This window comes from Colobus angolensis, unplaced genomic scaffold (assembly GCF_000951035.1).
Source record: "Colobus angolensis palliatus isolate OR3802 unplaced genomic scaffold, Cang.pa_1.0 Scaffold8, whole genome shotgun sequence".
NCBI classification, from domain to species: domain Eukaryota; kingdom Metazoa; phylum Chordata; class Mammalia; order Primates; family Cercopithecidae; genus Colobus; species Colobus angolensis.
In genome coordinates, this window is record NW_012121820.1 from 5741566 (window position 1) to 5754016 (window position 12451).

General features: G+C 48.9%; 1 protein-coding gene across 2 annotated transcripts in view; it reads left to right on the forward strand.

Annotated features, from left to right (window-relative positions):
- The window catches only part of SULF2 (sulfatase 2), a 130894-nt gene that overhangs the window by 72929 nt on the left and 45514 nt on the right, over window positions 1-12451 (forward strand). The window lies entirely within an intron of this gene.

Here is a 12451-nt window from a genome sequence, read left to right on the forward strand (position 1 = left end):
CAGACATTGTCAGGATTTTTTGTCCCTTGGGGACCAAATCATTCTTTACTGGGGGAGGAGGGCTGTCCCATGCATTGGAAATTGTCAGCAGCATCCCTGGCCTCTGCCCGCTGATGCCTGTAGCACATTCCCCCACTCCCACCCCCAGGTCATAGCAGTGAAAAATGTCTCCACACACTGCCCAGTGTCCCCTGCAGGGCAAAGTCACCCCTGGTTCAGTGTATTCTGCACACAGACATGTGCAGTTGGCAGCCCTACCTGCTCCGTTGACCCCTTTTTTTCAGCATGCAGCACTGTCCTGCAGACGCTATAATAGAAATTCCTTCCTTTCTTTTTCTTTTTCTTTTTCTTTCCCCGTCCCCGCCCCCTCAAGACAGGGTCTCGCTCTGTTACCCAAGCTGGAGTGCAGTGGCAGGATCTTGGCTCATTGCAGCCTCTGCCTCACTTCCTGGGCTCAGGTGATTCTCCCACCCCAGCCTCCCAAGTAGCTGGAACAACAGGTGTGCACCACCACACCTGGCTAACTTTTTGGTAGAGACTGGGCTTCTCCATGTTGCCCAGGCTGGCCTCAGACTCCTGAGCTCAAGCAATCTGCCCATCTTGGCCTCCCAAAGTGCTGGGATTACAAGCGTGAGCCACCACGCCTGGCCTAGAATCCCTTTCAGTAAGACATGCGATTGCCACCTCTCCTGCGCTCCTGGGCAAGGGGTGTGAGGCTTAACGTTAGAGGGCGCTGCCCTCCCTTGCACGTCCTGTGTACCTCAATCAGGTCCACCTACCAGCCCTCCTGTCGGCCGCTGCTCACTGTATGCACATGCTCACCGTATGCACACTCTGGGCCAGGTACTGGGCTGGGGCTACAGTGGCCAGGCATGGCTCCTGCCTTATGGACCCCACACCCTAGTTGGGGACATGAGGATAAACAAGAAAACAAACACATCTATAGGGTAATTTCAGAGAGTGCAGAGTGCTGTGGAGGAAATAAACAGCCCGGTGAGTATAGACGGATGCGTGGTCACAGACAGCGTCTCATCTGACCTGAGATGCCACCGTGAGGAGGAGGCAGGCATCCCAGGCAGAGGGAAGAGCAGGTGCCGGTGCCCGGCGGGGTAGAGAGCTTGGCTCATAGGGAGCGTGAGGCCTGGAGAAGTCCGAACAGAGTGAGCCCAGCAGCACGTCCCTGAAGGGAGATAGCCTGATGGCTCTTGGGCTCAGAAGGTCCTCTGGCCATTTAGGGAAGTCAGGACTCTGGGAGGGCTGCGGAGGCAGAAGTCCAGTTGGAAGTTGGCTGTGAGAAGGAAACAGGTGAAGAAGCAAGATGCATTTCTATCTTTTTGGGGATTTTATACCCTGTGTATATGTATATGTTGTGTATTCGTGTATGTGTGTATATGTGCTTTTATTGTATTTTCATGCATTGTGTATATATGTACATGTATATTCATGCATTGTGTATATATGAATCTTGTAAATCTACGCATGTGCGTATATGTGTGCCATATATTCATGTATCTGTGTATTTTTATATGTCATTCACGCATTGTATGTGTTGTGTGTTCATGCATGTGTGTATATGTGGTGTATTTGTGCTTGTGTATATGTATGTATTCATGCATGTGTGTATATGTATGTGTTGTATATTTATGCATGTGCGTAGATGTATGTGTGTGCAGGTTCCAAAATATGAGGACAAATTGCCAAATCAAAGTGAATAAATATTTAATGAAATGGTGTCGCATGATTCAGCGAGTCAGCTCTGGAACATTTGGACTCTTAGAGAGTTGTTTGTCAATTACCTTTAATGTAGGGTGTGGGTGGAGATGGTGTGGGATGAACATGTACCGAAAGTTGCTGATGTCCTTAAAAAAGCCCTGTTGATATTTCCAGCCAGATGGCCCGTCGTGGGGGAGAGAAAGTCCTCCGAAAGCAGTGGGTGCTGTCTGTCCTGCTGGCTGCCTCTTGGGAGGCCCCTAGGACAGATGAGGTCCTGTTCACCCTTTGCATGCCTGTCAGCTCATCCATGTGCACAGCAGTGGGTGGGGGTGCACTGTCGTCTCACTCGTTGCCAACAACCACAGGGGACGAAGTCCTCTGTGGTCCCACAGCTAGGAGGTGGCAGATCCAGGATTCAAACCCAGACAGTCTGACTGCAGAGACACTTCGGCCACTCTGCCACATCACCACCTGTGTTACTAGGAAAAGGGAGAATTAATGCTGGGAGGAACACCGTGTTCCGACGCCGGCCTGGCGTGGCGGGGACATGTCTGCAGCAGGGAGAGGTGGCCGAGGTTCCCAGTGGTTTCTGGTTGCAGGAGCCCTCTTTCTCCGCCATTGCCTTTGGCTTGCTTAGTATCCCCAATGATGCCTTGTGTGCCCCTGTGCCGGGTTTACCACCAGCTAATCTCAGTCCCTGGTCGCCACGAGACACAGCTTTCACAGACCACAAATGCAATTATTACAAGGCAATTTCAGTTAGATTTGGGGCTGGGAGAGAAAACAGAAGGGTCTCCTCCTCCCATCAGGCTCCGAATCGTTCCCCGGGAGCACTTAACTCAGACAAATGGGGAAGCAGCCGCGTGGAGCCTACACCGCAGAGCTGCCTGCAGGGGAAGTGGCCAACCTGCTGGGCCACGAAACAGGGTGCAGGAAGGATTTGGGGAGCTAGTGATCCCCTCCAGGGGGGCAGGAGAACTCCATTAAGCCAGATGTTAACAGCAAGAAGTTGGCTATAACAGGAGACAGGCCCGTTGGTGGATAATGAAAATATAATCCTTAGTAGGCACTTGCTGTGTGCCGGTTCCAAGCAGCGTACAGCCGTGTGTCACAGAACAACGGGGATACATGCTGAGAAGTGTGTCGTTAGGTGATTCTGTCTTTGTGCGAACATCATGGAGTTAGGTGATTCTGTCTTTGTGCAAACATCACTTACGCCTGAATGGCTTAGCCTGCTACACACCTAGGCTCTGTGGTGTGACCTATTTATTACTCCTAGACTACAGACCTCTACAGCATGTGACCCTACTGAATCCTGTAGGCGATGGTAACACAATGGGAAGTATTTGTGTATCTAAGCATACGTGAACGTATTGATAGAGTACAGTAAAAATATGGTGGGTATGGTGGCTCATGCGTGTATTCCCAGCACTTTGGGAGGCCAAAGTGGGAGGATCACTTGAGCCCAGGAGTTTCAGACCAGCCTGGGCAACATAGTGACACCCCGTCTCTACTAAAAATTAAAACATTAGGCTGGGTGTGGTGGCTCATGCCTGTAATCCTAGCACTTTGGGAGGCTGAGGCGGGCAGATCACCTGAGGTCAGGAGTTCAAGACCAGCCTGGCCAACATGGTGAAACCTCGTCTCTACTAAAAATTTTAAAAAAAGATAGGCGTGATGGTGGACACCTGTAGTCCCACCTACTTGGGAGGCTGAAGCAGGAGAATTGCTTGAACCAGGTGGCGGAGGTTGCAGTGAGCTGAGATGGCACCACTGCACTCCAGCTTGGGCGACAGAGTGAGACTCCATCTAAAAAAAAAATAAAAAACATTAGCCGGGGTGGTGATGTGCATCTGGAGCTACTCAGTAGGCTGAGTCAGGAGGATCACTTGAGCCTAGGAGTTTGAGCTTGCAGTGAGCCATGATAACACCACTGCACTCCAACCTGAGCAACAGAGCAAGATCGTGGCTCAAAAAAAAAAAGTATTATAATGTTATGGGATCACCATTGTATATATGGTCTGTCATTGACCAAAATGTCATCTATACATATATTAGTTCTCATAGCAACCCTCTGAGGTAGATACTATTATTAACACTATTTGACAGCTGGAGAAACAGAGGTATTAAGAGGTTAAAAGACTTGCCTAGGGACACAGAGCTTTCAGTGTTGTAAAAGATCTCCAGGAACTCCTTTAATGTAAAGGGTTTTCTTTTTTTGTCAGCAGCATTTCCTTAGGAACATCATCCTTTTCATCACAACTTCTTCTTCATTTATGTCGCGTAAGTCTGCCTTCAGCTAAGCTCTTCTGGCTGTGTATAGAGTCTGTCAAACAGTGACACTGTCAACATTCCCACGGTCTGCTTCCATTTCTTTTACAATTCCAGTTTACTTTGAAGTTTCCATTTCAGCATCTTTCATTTCTTTGCTGCACTTTCATCTCTGTTCGCCAGTTCTCTCCTTCACAATCCACTTTTGTAAACTGCCTTGTAGATGTGTTACTGAGTGACAAGGAGGTCACACCACTACACATTTTGCTGTCTGTGCACGAACTGAATCACAGATGCACAGCAACCAAACACCTGTAATAGGCTTTGTGAGGAGCCACATGCTGGGCCATTGATCACAATGTGCATCGGTCATACACAGCAACCTGTGCACTGAAGGGTGAGCAATGGCATTTGTCCTTTATGCTGTTCCTCACAGTTAATCTACAGTAGTAACTAAGTTTAACCCATGTTGCAGGGGACTGGTGTTATTGGACTGAACTGTGGAAGCTAAAGTTTGTGCTTATTGGAACCATGCAGAGCAAGTGATCCTCCCAACTCAGCCTGTCATTGGCTGCTCTTCTTGTCGTCATTGTCTTCCTCATTACCATCCTCATTGTTGTGTCATTGTTGCTTTTCCTTTGCACCACAGAGCCCCATGCGCTATCGTACCCAGTTTAGAATCTACCTCTGCTTAGCTGTCATCACTTCTTCCGGGTTACTGCTATCCTATTTGAAATTCCAAAGGGATCCTTTGTTGCACACAGGGAATTTTGCTTTACACCAGGGATTGGCAGACCCTTTCTGTAAAGAACCACATAGTAAATATTTTAGACTTGCACCCCCACCTCTGCCACCTCTGTTGCAACAACTCAGCTGTGCCATTCAGCCATTACAATGTGTAAACAGATAGAGTGGCTGTGTTCCAATAAAGCTTTATTTATAAAAGCAAGCAGCAGGCCAGATGTGGTTTCCAAACCCTGTGCAACACTAAGCATCGTGGGCCTTTTAATTGCAGGTGAAAGAACTCAAACTAAATTAAGCAAATAAAACAACACAAAAGTGCAGTGATGGGGTTTATGGATTTGCGTAACTCAGGGTTTCTCAACTTCAGCACTAGTGATATTTTGAGCGAGATATTTCTTTATTATGGATGCTGTCTTGTGCATTATAGGATTTCTACCAGCGTCCCTGGCCTCTGCCCACTGAATGCCAGTAGCAGCCCTTCAGCACCCAGTTGTGATAACCAAAAATGTCTCCATTGCCCAGTGTTCTCCCTAATTGAAAGACACTGATAAAACTGAAAATGCTAGCATTAGAAATGGTTTCAGGCCAGATACGGTGGCTCACGCCTGTAATCCCAGCACTTTGGGAGGCCGAGGTGGACTGATCACCTGAGGTTAGGAATTCGAGACTACCCTGGCCAACATGGCGAAACACCTTCTCTACTAAAAATACAAAAATTAGCTGGGTGTGGTGGCGGGCACCTGTAATCCCAGCTACTTGGGAGGCTGAGGTAGAAGAATTGCTTGAACTCAGGAGGCGGAGGTTGCAGTGAGCCGAGATCACACCACTGCACTCCAGCCTGGAAGACAGAGTGAGACTCTGTCTCAAAAAAAAAAAAAAAAGTGGTTTCAGGTAAGAGTGGATCCCCAGGGCCTCAAACCAGCATCTCTCTATCTCTTGTATTTCTTTATCTCTCTCTCTCTGTCTCTGTATCTTTCCCACCTCCACTTTTTTCCATATTGCTCACACACACACACACACACAAGACTCTTCCCTTTTGGTGGCAAGGTGGCTGCCAGCAGCTTCAGTTATGTAGCCCACCAGTTCCAAGCCCTGAGGAAGAAAACCTTCTCTTTTCTAATAGCTCCCTAAAAATCCCAGGGCTGACTTGCTGCAGTTGGCCCAGCTTGGGTCACATGCCTTTGCCTCGACTAACCAGTTTACCCATGATCACCAGGGGAACGCAGTACTGATGGCTCTGTCAAGGATTTGCACACGTTCCTGGAGTCAACAGTCAAGCTCAACCTGTGTGACTTAAATAAGGAAGTGTCAGTGCCCAAAGGATGACAAAGCCAGGCGGGTGAAGCCTCCACCTAGTGCCGGGCACACAGGAGGCAGTAAGTGCTCTGGCCTTTTAGCAGATGCCAGCCCTGGTACCCAGGGGCAGACACCAGCCAGCTCGTTGTCAATGGCCTTTCCTGGCCTGCCATTAATTCCTCTTAATCTGCCTGCCACATTGTCCCATCCCCACGCCAGCCCCCAGCTTGCCCCTCCTCTTGTGCTGTCCCCGCCTCGAAAGCTCAGCGAATCCAAGCTTCCCGGCACCAGCCACCTGCCACAATTTGGGCTGGGCTTTTAATCTTGGTTTTAATTCCAGCTCATTCTCTTGGCTGTATCTCCCAGCCCAGGAGCCCCAGGGCCCACGCTAATTTGCTTCTCCCACCTCCACTGGTGCCGGAATAACCATTTTTAAAAGTGCCTTGGGGAAATCTAATCAAATGAGAGCAAAATCTAATTTGGCACTAAAAGCCTCTGACTGAAGCCCTGTTTTCTAGAGCCTAGTGGAGACTGAATAATACACCCTTTTGGGGTTTTTAAGGGTTGGGGGTTGGAGAAAGGAAAGAGACGTGAAAGGGGAGATTCTAGCAGAGGAAACAGCTTGGGACACGCTGACATCTGTGGCACTGAAAAGAATGGGCAGAAGTGAGCTTCCGTGGGCAGGAGGAGGACCCACCCCCACTCCCCACGAAGAGATTCTTATCCCAGCAGCCAAGCCAAGAAGCTGAACTGTAGCATTCATCAGAAAGACCTTGGCCCAAGTCTTCAAGAACCAGCGGCTTCAGTGGGTGGGGACTTGGAAGATGTGGGAGTGTAGCGGGAAACGCAGTTCCCCAGTGGGGAGTTCAGTGAAGCTTTTTTCTCTGACTTTCGGTTCACTTTTCTGCAAACTGAGGGGGTGAAAATCTGTGCCTCTTAAATGACTTGTGGTCTGGGCTCCTTTCAGAATGTGTCAAAAGCTGTGGACCTGTTTCCAGGAAAATGCACAAAAGGCAAAATCTGGCATGCAATATTCCAGGAGAAGTGCGGACCCTGCCACTCCTCAAGACAGTCTCCAGGACCCTATGGGATCTGTCCCCTCTTCCCTGCGATGCCATTTCCTCCCTCCCTCACTGTCCCCTTGGGTTCCACGATGCCCCCACGCCTGTACTGGCCTCAGGGCCTTTGCACCTGCCAGTTCCCTCTGCCTGGAGCAGTTTTCCTCCTGTCCCCTCTGACTCATGTTCTTCAGCCCAGCGGGGCCTCTCACAGCACCGTGTGGGGCCACTCTGTCCTGTCATTCTCCCTTATTTTCCTCATCGCATTTGTCACTGTTCCCTACTAGAACATCAGCTGCACGAGGGCAGAAGGGATCCTGGTGGTCTTGTTCACTCCTGTGATTCTAGTGCCTGGGACAGCTCCCTGCATACCATAGGTGTTTAATCAATACTTGCCGAATGGATATAGGCATGCATACCTTCCCTAGGGCAGTGGGACCTCAAATTCAGCAATTTCAAGTGCCACCATCATGATGTTTACCATGCCTAGTTACACTGATTCTATTAACATTTTACTCCAGATTGTTTCACCCTGGACTTCAGTTGTTTCAAAAGGAATCTTTTTACATCACTGCCAGTATTGTTTGCTATGAATAGAAAGTGTCGGGGCTCTGTAGGGAGGTGTAACCAAAACGCAGGTAGGAAGAGCGAGATCTGGTATAAGGAAAGTGATTTTTTATTCGAAAGCTAGCTTAAGAGAAAAAGTACAGTCTTCCTGCCTTAAGAGTACTGCTTTGCTTTTAGGAGCAGAAAGGAGGTGCTTTTAAAAGGGGGCCTGGCATGAATGGCACACAGGGGAGGAAGTGAGTGCTGGGGGGTCCGCATATCTCACTGGTGTACTTCATCTATGGGGAAGTCAGCTGACAGCCACTGGTGCCTTTGTGGGTGGAACTAGGTTCTAAGGGTGGCCAGAAGCTCTCCACCTGGGAGGGAGTTTCACAGCAGGTATAATTTGGGTTGTAGATGGACCATTGTCTCTCGAGGCAACCTCCTGGTGAGTGAGAGTTCCGCTCCGGAGCCTCTAAGCAGGTGATTAGATGAACTTGGCCTGAAGAGACTGTCTGGTGTAGGGGAGGTAAAAAGTTTTAATTGCATTTCTAAAGGGCAAAGTGGGGCATAGGGGAAATGGAGAAAAAAGAAGAGTGAAAAATACTAAAACTCTGCCTGGCGGGGTGGCTCACACCTGTAATCCCAGCGCTTTGGGAGGCCAAGGCAGGCGGATCACCAGAGGTCAGGAGTTAAAGACCAGCTTGGCCAACATGGCAAAAACCTGTCTCTACTAAAAATACAAAAATTAGCCGGGCATGATGGTCATGCCTGTAATCCCAGCTATTCAGGAGGCTGAGGCACGAGAATTGCTAGAACCTGAGAAGCGGAGGTTGCAATGAGCTGAGATCACACCAGTGTCCTCCCGACTGGGTACAAGAGGAAGACTCCATCTCAAAAAAATAATAGTAATAACAATAATAAAGCTCATTTTTTTCTTAGAAAAATGGGAATACCAATTTATGAGGGGGCTTATTAAATTTTACCCTCTTCCTTGTTGAGATCCTGAGCCGATTAAGAAATCAAACCCGAGAGTCAGCAGATGACAGTCAACACTGCACTCTGATGAATCTGGTGAAGGCTGGGTTTGAGGGCATGGCTTCCTCCTGAGGGCATTTGGGCTTCCTGACTAAACTCCAGAGTGTGACAGACTTTTCACTGATGCTGGTCTACACCTCTCCTCCCCACGTGGACAGGACAAGCCTCCTGAAAGCTAGCACGGGAAGGATTGGGCTACCCATGCCCACTTTGGCCCTTCAAACCCACTAGACACATGCTAGGGGTCAGCAAACCACAGCCAGTGGACCTAACCAGGCCCTCCATTTGTTTTGGTAAATGAAGCTTTATCGGAACATAGCCCCGCCCACTTGTTTATGTCTTGTCTGTGACTTTTTTTTTTTTTCTTTTTAACAGTAGCTAGCAGGGTTTAGTAGTTGTCACAGAGACCCTCTGACCCTCTGGCCCACAAAGCCTAAAATATTGACTATCTGGCTTTTACAGAAAAGGTTTGGTGACCTCTGCTGTATATTGTCCCCCTCGGAGGAGGTACAGGAGAGCATGGAGAGAGGCCAGGAGTGTTACAGGAGTGGAGCCCCCCACATGAGGGCAGCATCAGAGGTGGGGGTCAAGGTCACTAGGTTTAGGAAATCTGGTTTCCTGAGCTTCACTTGGTCTCCAGGGGTCTTCCTGGCTCTCACAATATAGCTCTAAAGACCTGAAGGGTGAGATGCTAGAGGGTTGGACCATAGACAGGTTTATTTACATAAGAGAGGGTTTCTCAGCCGTGCACGGTGGCTCATGCCTGTAGTCCCAGAACTTGGGGAGGCCGAGGCAGGTGGATCACTTGAGGTCAGGAATTCGAGACCAGCCCGGCCAACATGGTGAAACCTCGTCTCTACTCAAAATACAAAAATTAGCCAGGCATCATGGCGCACGCTTATAGTCCCAGCTATTCAGGAGGCTGAGGCAGGAGAATCCCTTGGACCCAGGAGGTGAAGGTTGCAGTGAGGCGAGATCACGCCATTGCATTCCAGCCTGGGAAACAGAGACCCTCTCTCCAAAAAAAAAAAAAAAAAAAAGATACGGTTTATTGGATTAGGCGCTGCTGACATTTTGTCCTGGCTCAGTCTTCGTAGCGTGGGGGCTGCCATATGCGTCGGCGAATATTGAGCAGCATCCCTGGCCTCCACCCACCAGATACCAACAGCACACCAAGTTGTGATGAAACCAAAAATGTCTCCAGACATTGCCAAGTGTCTCCTGGGGACAGAGATTACCCCCCTTCTGGCCAAGAGCCACTGCTTTGAGGAGCTGGATGCATTGAGGCATCTCCAACATTCCAGGTGCCAGAGAAAGAGAAGCACAGGCCTTTAGCTTGCCCAGGACTCTCATGCTGCCTCCCACTCCATCAGTGACTCCCTGACACCTAGCCAGGGACGCCCAGTCGCTGTTTAATTAGGCACCCACCACCTAATTACATTTCACTCTGTGAAAACTGGATATGACTCAGAGACTGTGCAGCCGGTTCCCCGCCTCCTCCTCTGCGAAACGCCAGGTTCTTCCCGTTTATTTTTGCTTCGTCCTCCCACAGAAAGGGAGGTTCCATCCTGGACCTTACCCCTGAGGCTGCTGGGGGATCCTCCCTTCCATTTTCACCTCTCCTGTATACCCAGATCCTTCCAGGAGGTGTTTAATCAGCTCCTCCCTCTGGAGTGGTCACGTCCCAGCCCTGCATGGTGGGCAAGTTATTTAATGAAGTGCTCCCTTTTGCCTTGTATTTTGGGGGTTCCAGAATCCCACTGCTTGGGTTCCTAAGGCATCTTGCCACTCCCGGAAAGTGTCAGCAATCTGCCAGGTCACCAGGAAAACCCCTGCAGAGGGAGCCAGCTCCGTCGCAGCTCTCCCAGGGCCAGGTGGCTCTGTACTTTCTCCAGGGACACTGGTGGATGGGTTGTCCTCTCCTCTAAGGGCACCAGAGCCCCATCCCACCCACTGTCCTTCCTCTGGGGGTTCACCTCCCCGGCCTTTCTCTTTTCATCCTGAGTTCTTAGCTGAGTACTCACATGCACAAGGCCCAACGCCGAGCTGTCTGTTAGCAAGATCTCCTTACGTCCCTACAACTGCCTGGAACGCTCGTGTTCTGTGCTGTCAACAATACTCGTCAGAAATTTCAGAACTGCGGTGTCCTCATCTAGAAAGAGAGGACTAGAACAGGATTGCTGTCTCTAGTCAGCAATTATTGTACATGCAAACCAGGCACCATGGCTCACGCCTGTAATCTCAGCACTTTGGGAGGCTGAGGCAGGCAGATCGCTTGAGCTCAGGAGTTCAAGAACAGCCTGTGCAGCATGGTGAAACCCCTTCTCTACAAAAACTACAAAAATAAGCCAGGCATGGTGGCATGCGCCTGTCGTCCCAGCTACTCGAGAGGATGAGGTGGGAGGATCACTTGAGCCTGGGAGGTTGAGGCTGCAGTGAGCCGTGATGGTGCCACTACACTCCAGCCTGGGTGGCAGAGTGAGACGTGTCTCAAAGGAAAAAAAATGTACATGCAAAATAAAAACAGAAGACCATGAAGAGGACTTGTCTGTCTCCTCATCACAGAGAGTTTTTAGGCACATGCCCTTCCCGATGAATTAGGATGATTTTCTTTAAGCTTTGTTGTTGATGTAAAGCATGCATGTGGAAAAGTGCACGGCTCCCAAATGTCCAGGCCAGTGAGGTGTCACCAACTGAACCACCTGCTCCAGCAAGACGTAGAACAAGACCATTCATTAAACTCCCTTTCCTGTTCCCACCCACCCTCCCCCCGTCTCCAGGATACCCACTGTTTTTATTCTAACACCATAGGTTAGTTTGGCCTGTTCTCGAATTTCACATAGATGAGGTCATATGGCATGTATTCTTTTGTATCTGGTTTATTTCTCTTAACATTCTTAGGTTGTTGAGAGTAATCCCTGTTCTTGAATGTAGCACTAGGTCTTTCATTCAAGTTTCAATGTAGCCTTCCATTCTCTAAATGTGCAACAATTTCTTTACCCATCCTTTTGTTGATAAACATTTCATTTGTTTCTACTTATTTACTATTACAAATGTGCTGTCATGTCTTACACCTGACTTTAGGTGAATGTATGAATACTTTTCTATTGGGTAAATACCCAAGATTTAAATGGCTGGGTAGAAGTTATCAATGTGTTCAAATTTAGCAGACACATCCAAAGAGTTCCCCATCGTGGTTGGACCAGTTGGGGCAGCCACCCAGTGTGTGAGGGCTCAAGTTGTCCCACATCCCCACCCATACTAAGCCCATTTTGTTAATGTTAGCCATTCTGGTTGCTGTGTAGTAGACAGAATCCAAGGGATCCACAAACTTCAATGGGGAAAAATAATTACAGTCTCATTTTTACTAACCTACAGCTGAAACTTAGCATTTGCTTCCAATATGAGCATAGGCCATTAACCACAGTATGTTGGCAGAATCTGTAGCTTTGTCATCTGTAGAAATCACCAGTATTTTAATATCCCATTACAGTTGTTGCAGATACCACAAAATCAAATATTTTCACTTGTGACTGTTTTGAAATGATCGCTCTCTACAAGGTTTTAAAAGACACAGTGGGCCAGATGTGGTGGCTCACACCTGTAATCCCAACACTTTGGGAGGCCAAGGCAGGCAGATCACCTGAGGTCAGGAGTTCGAGACCAGCCTGGCCAACATGGTGAAACCCCGTCTCTACTAAAAATACAAAAAATACACCAGGCATGGTGGCAGACGCCTGTAATCCCAGCTCCTCGGGAGGCTGAGACAGGAGAATCGCTTGAAC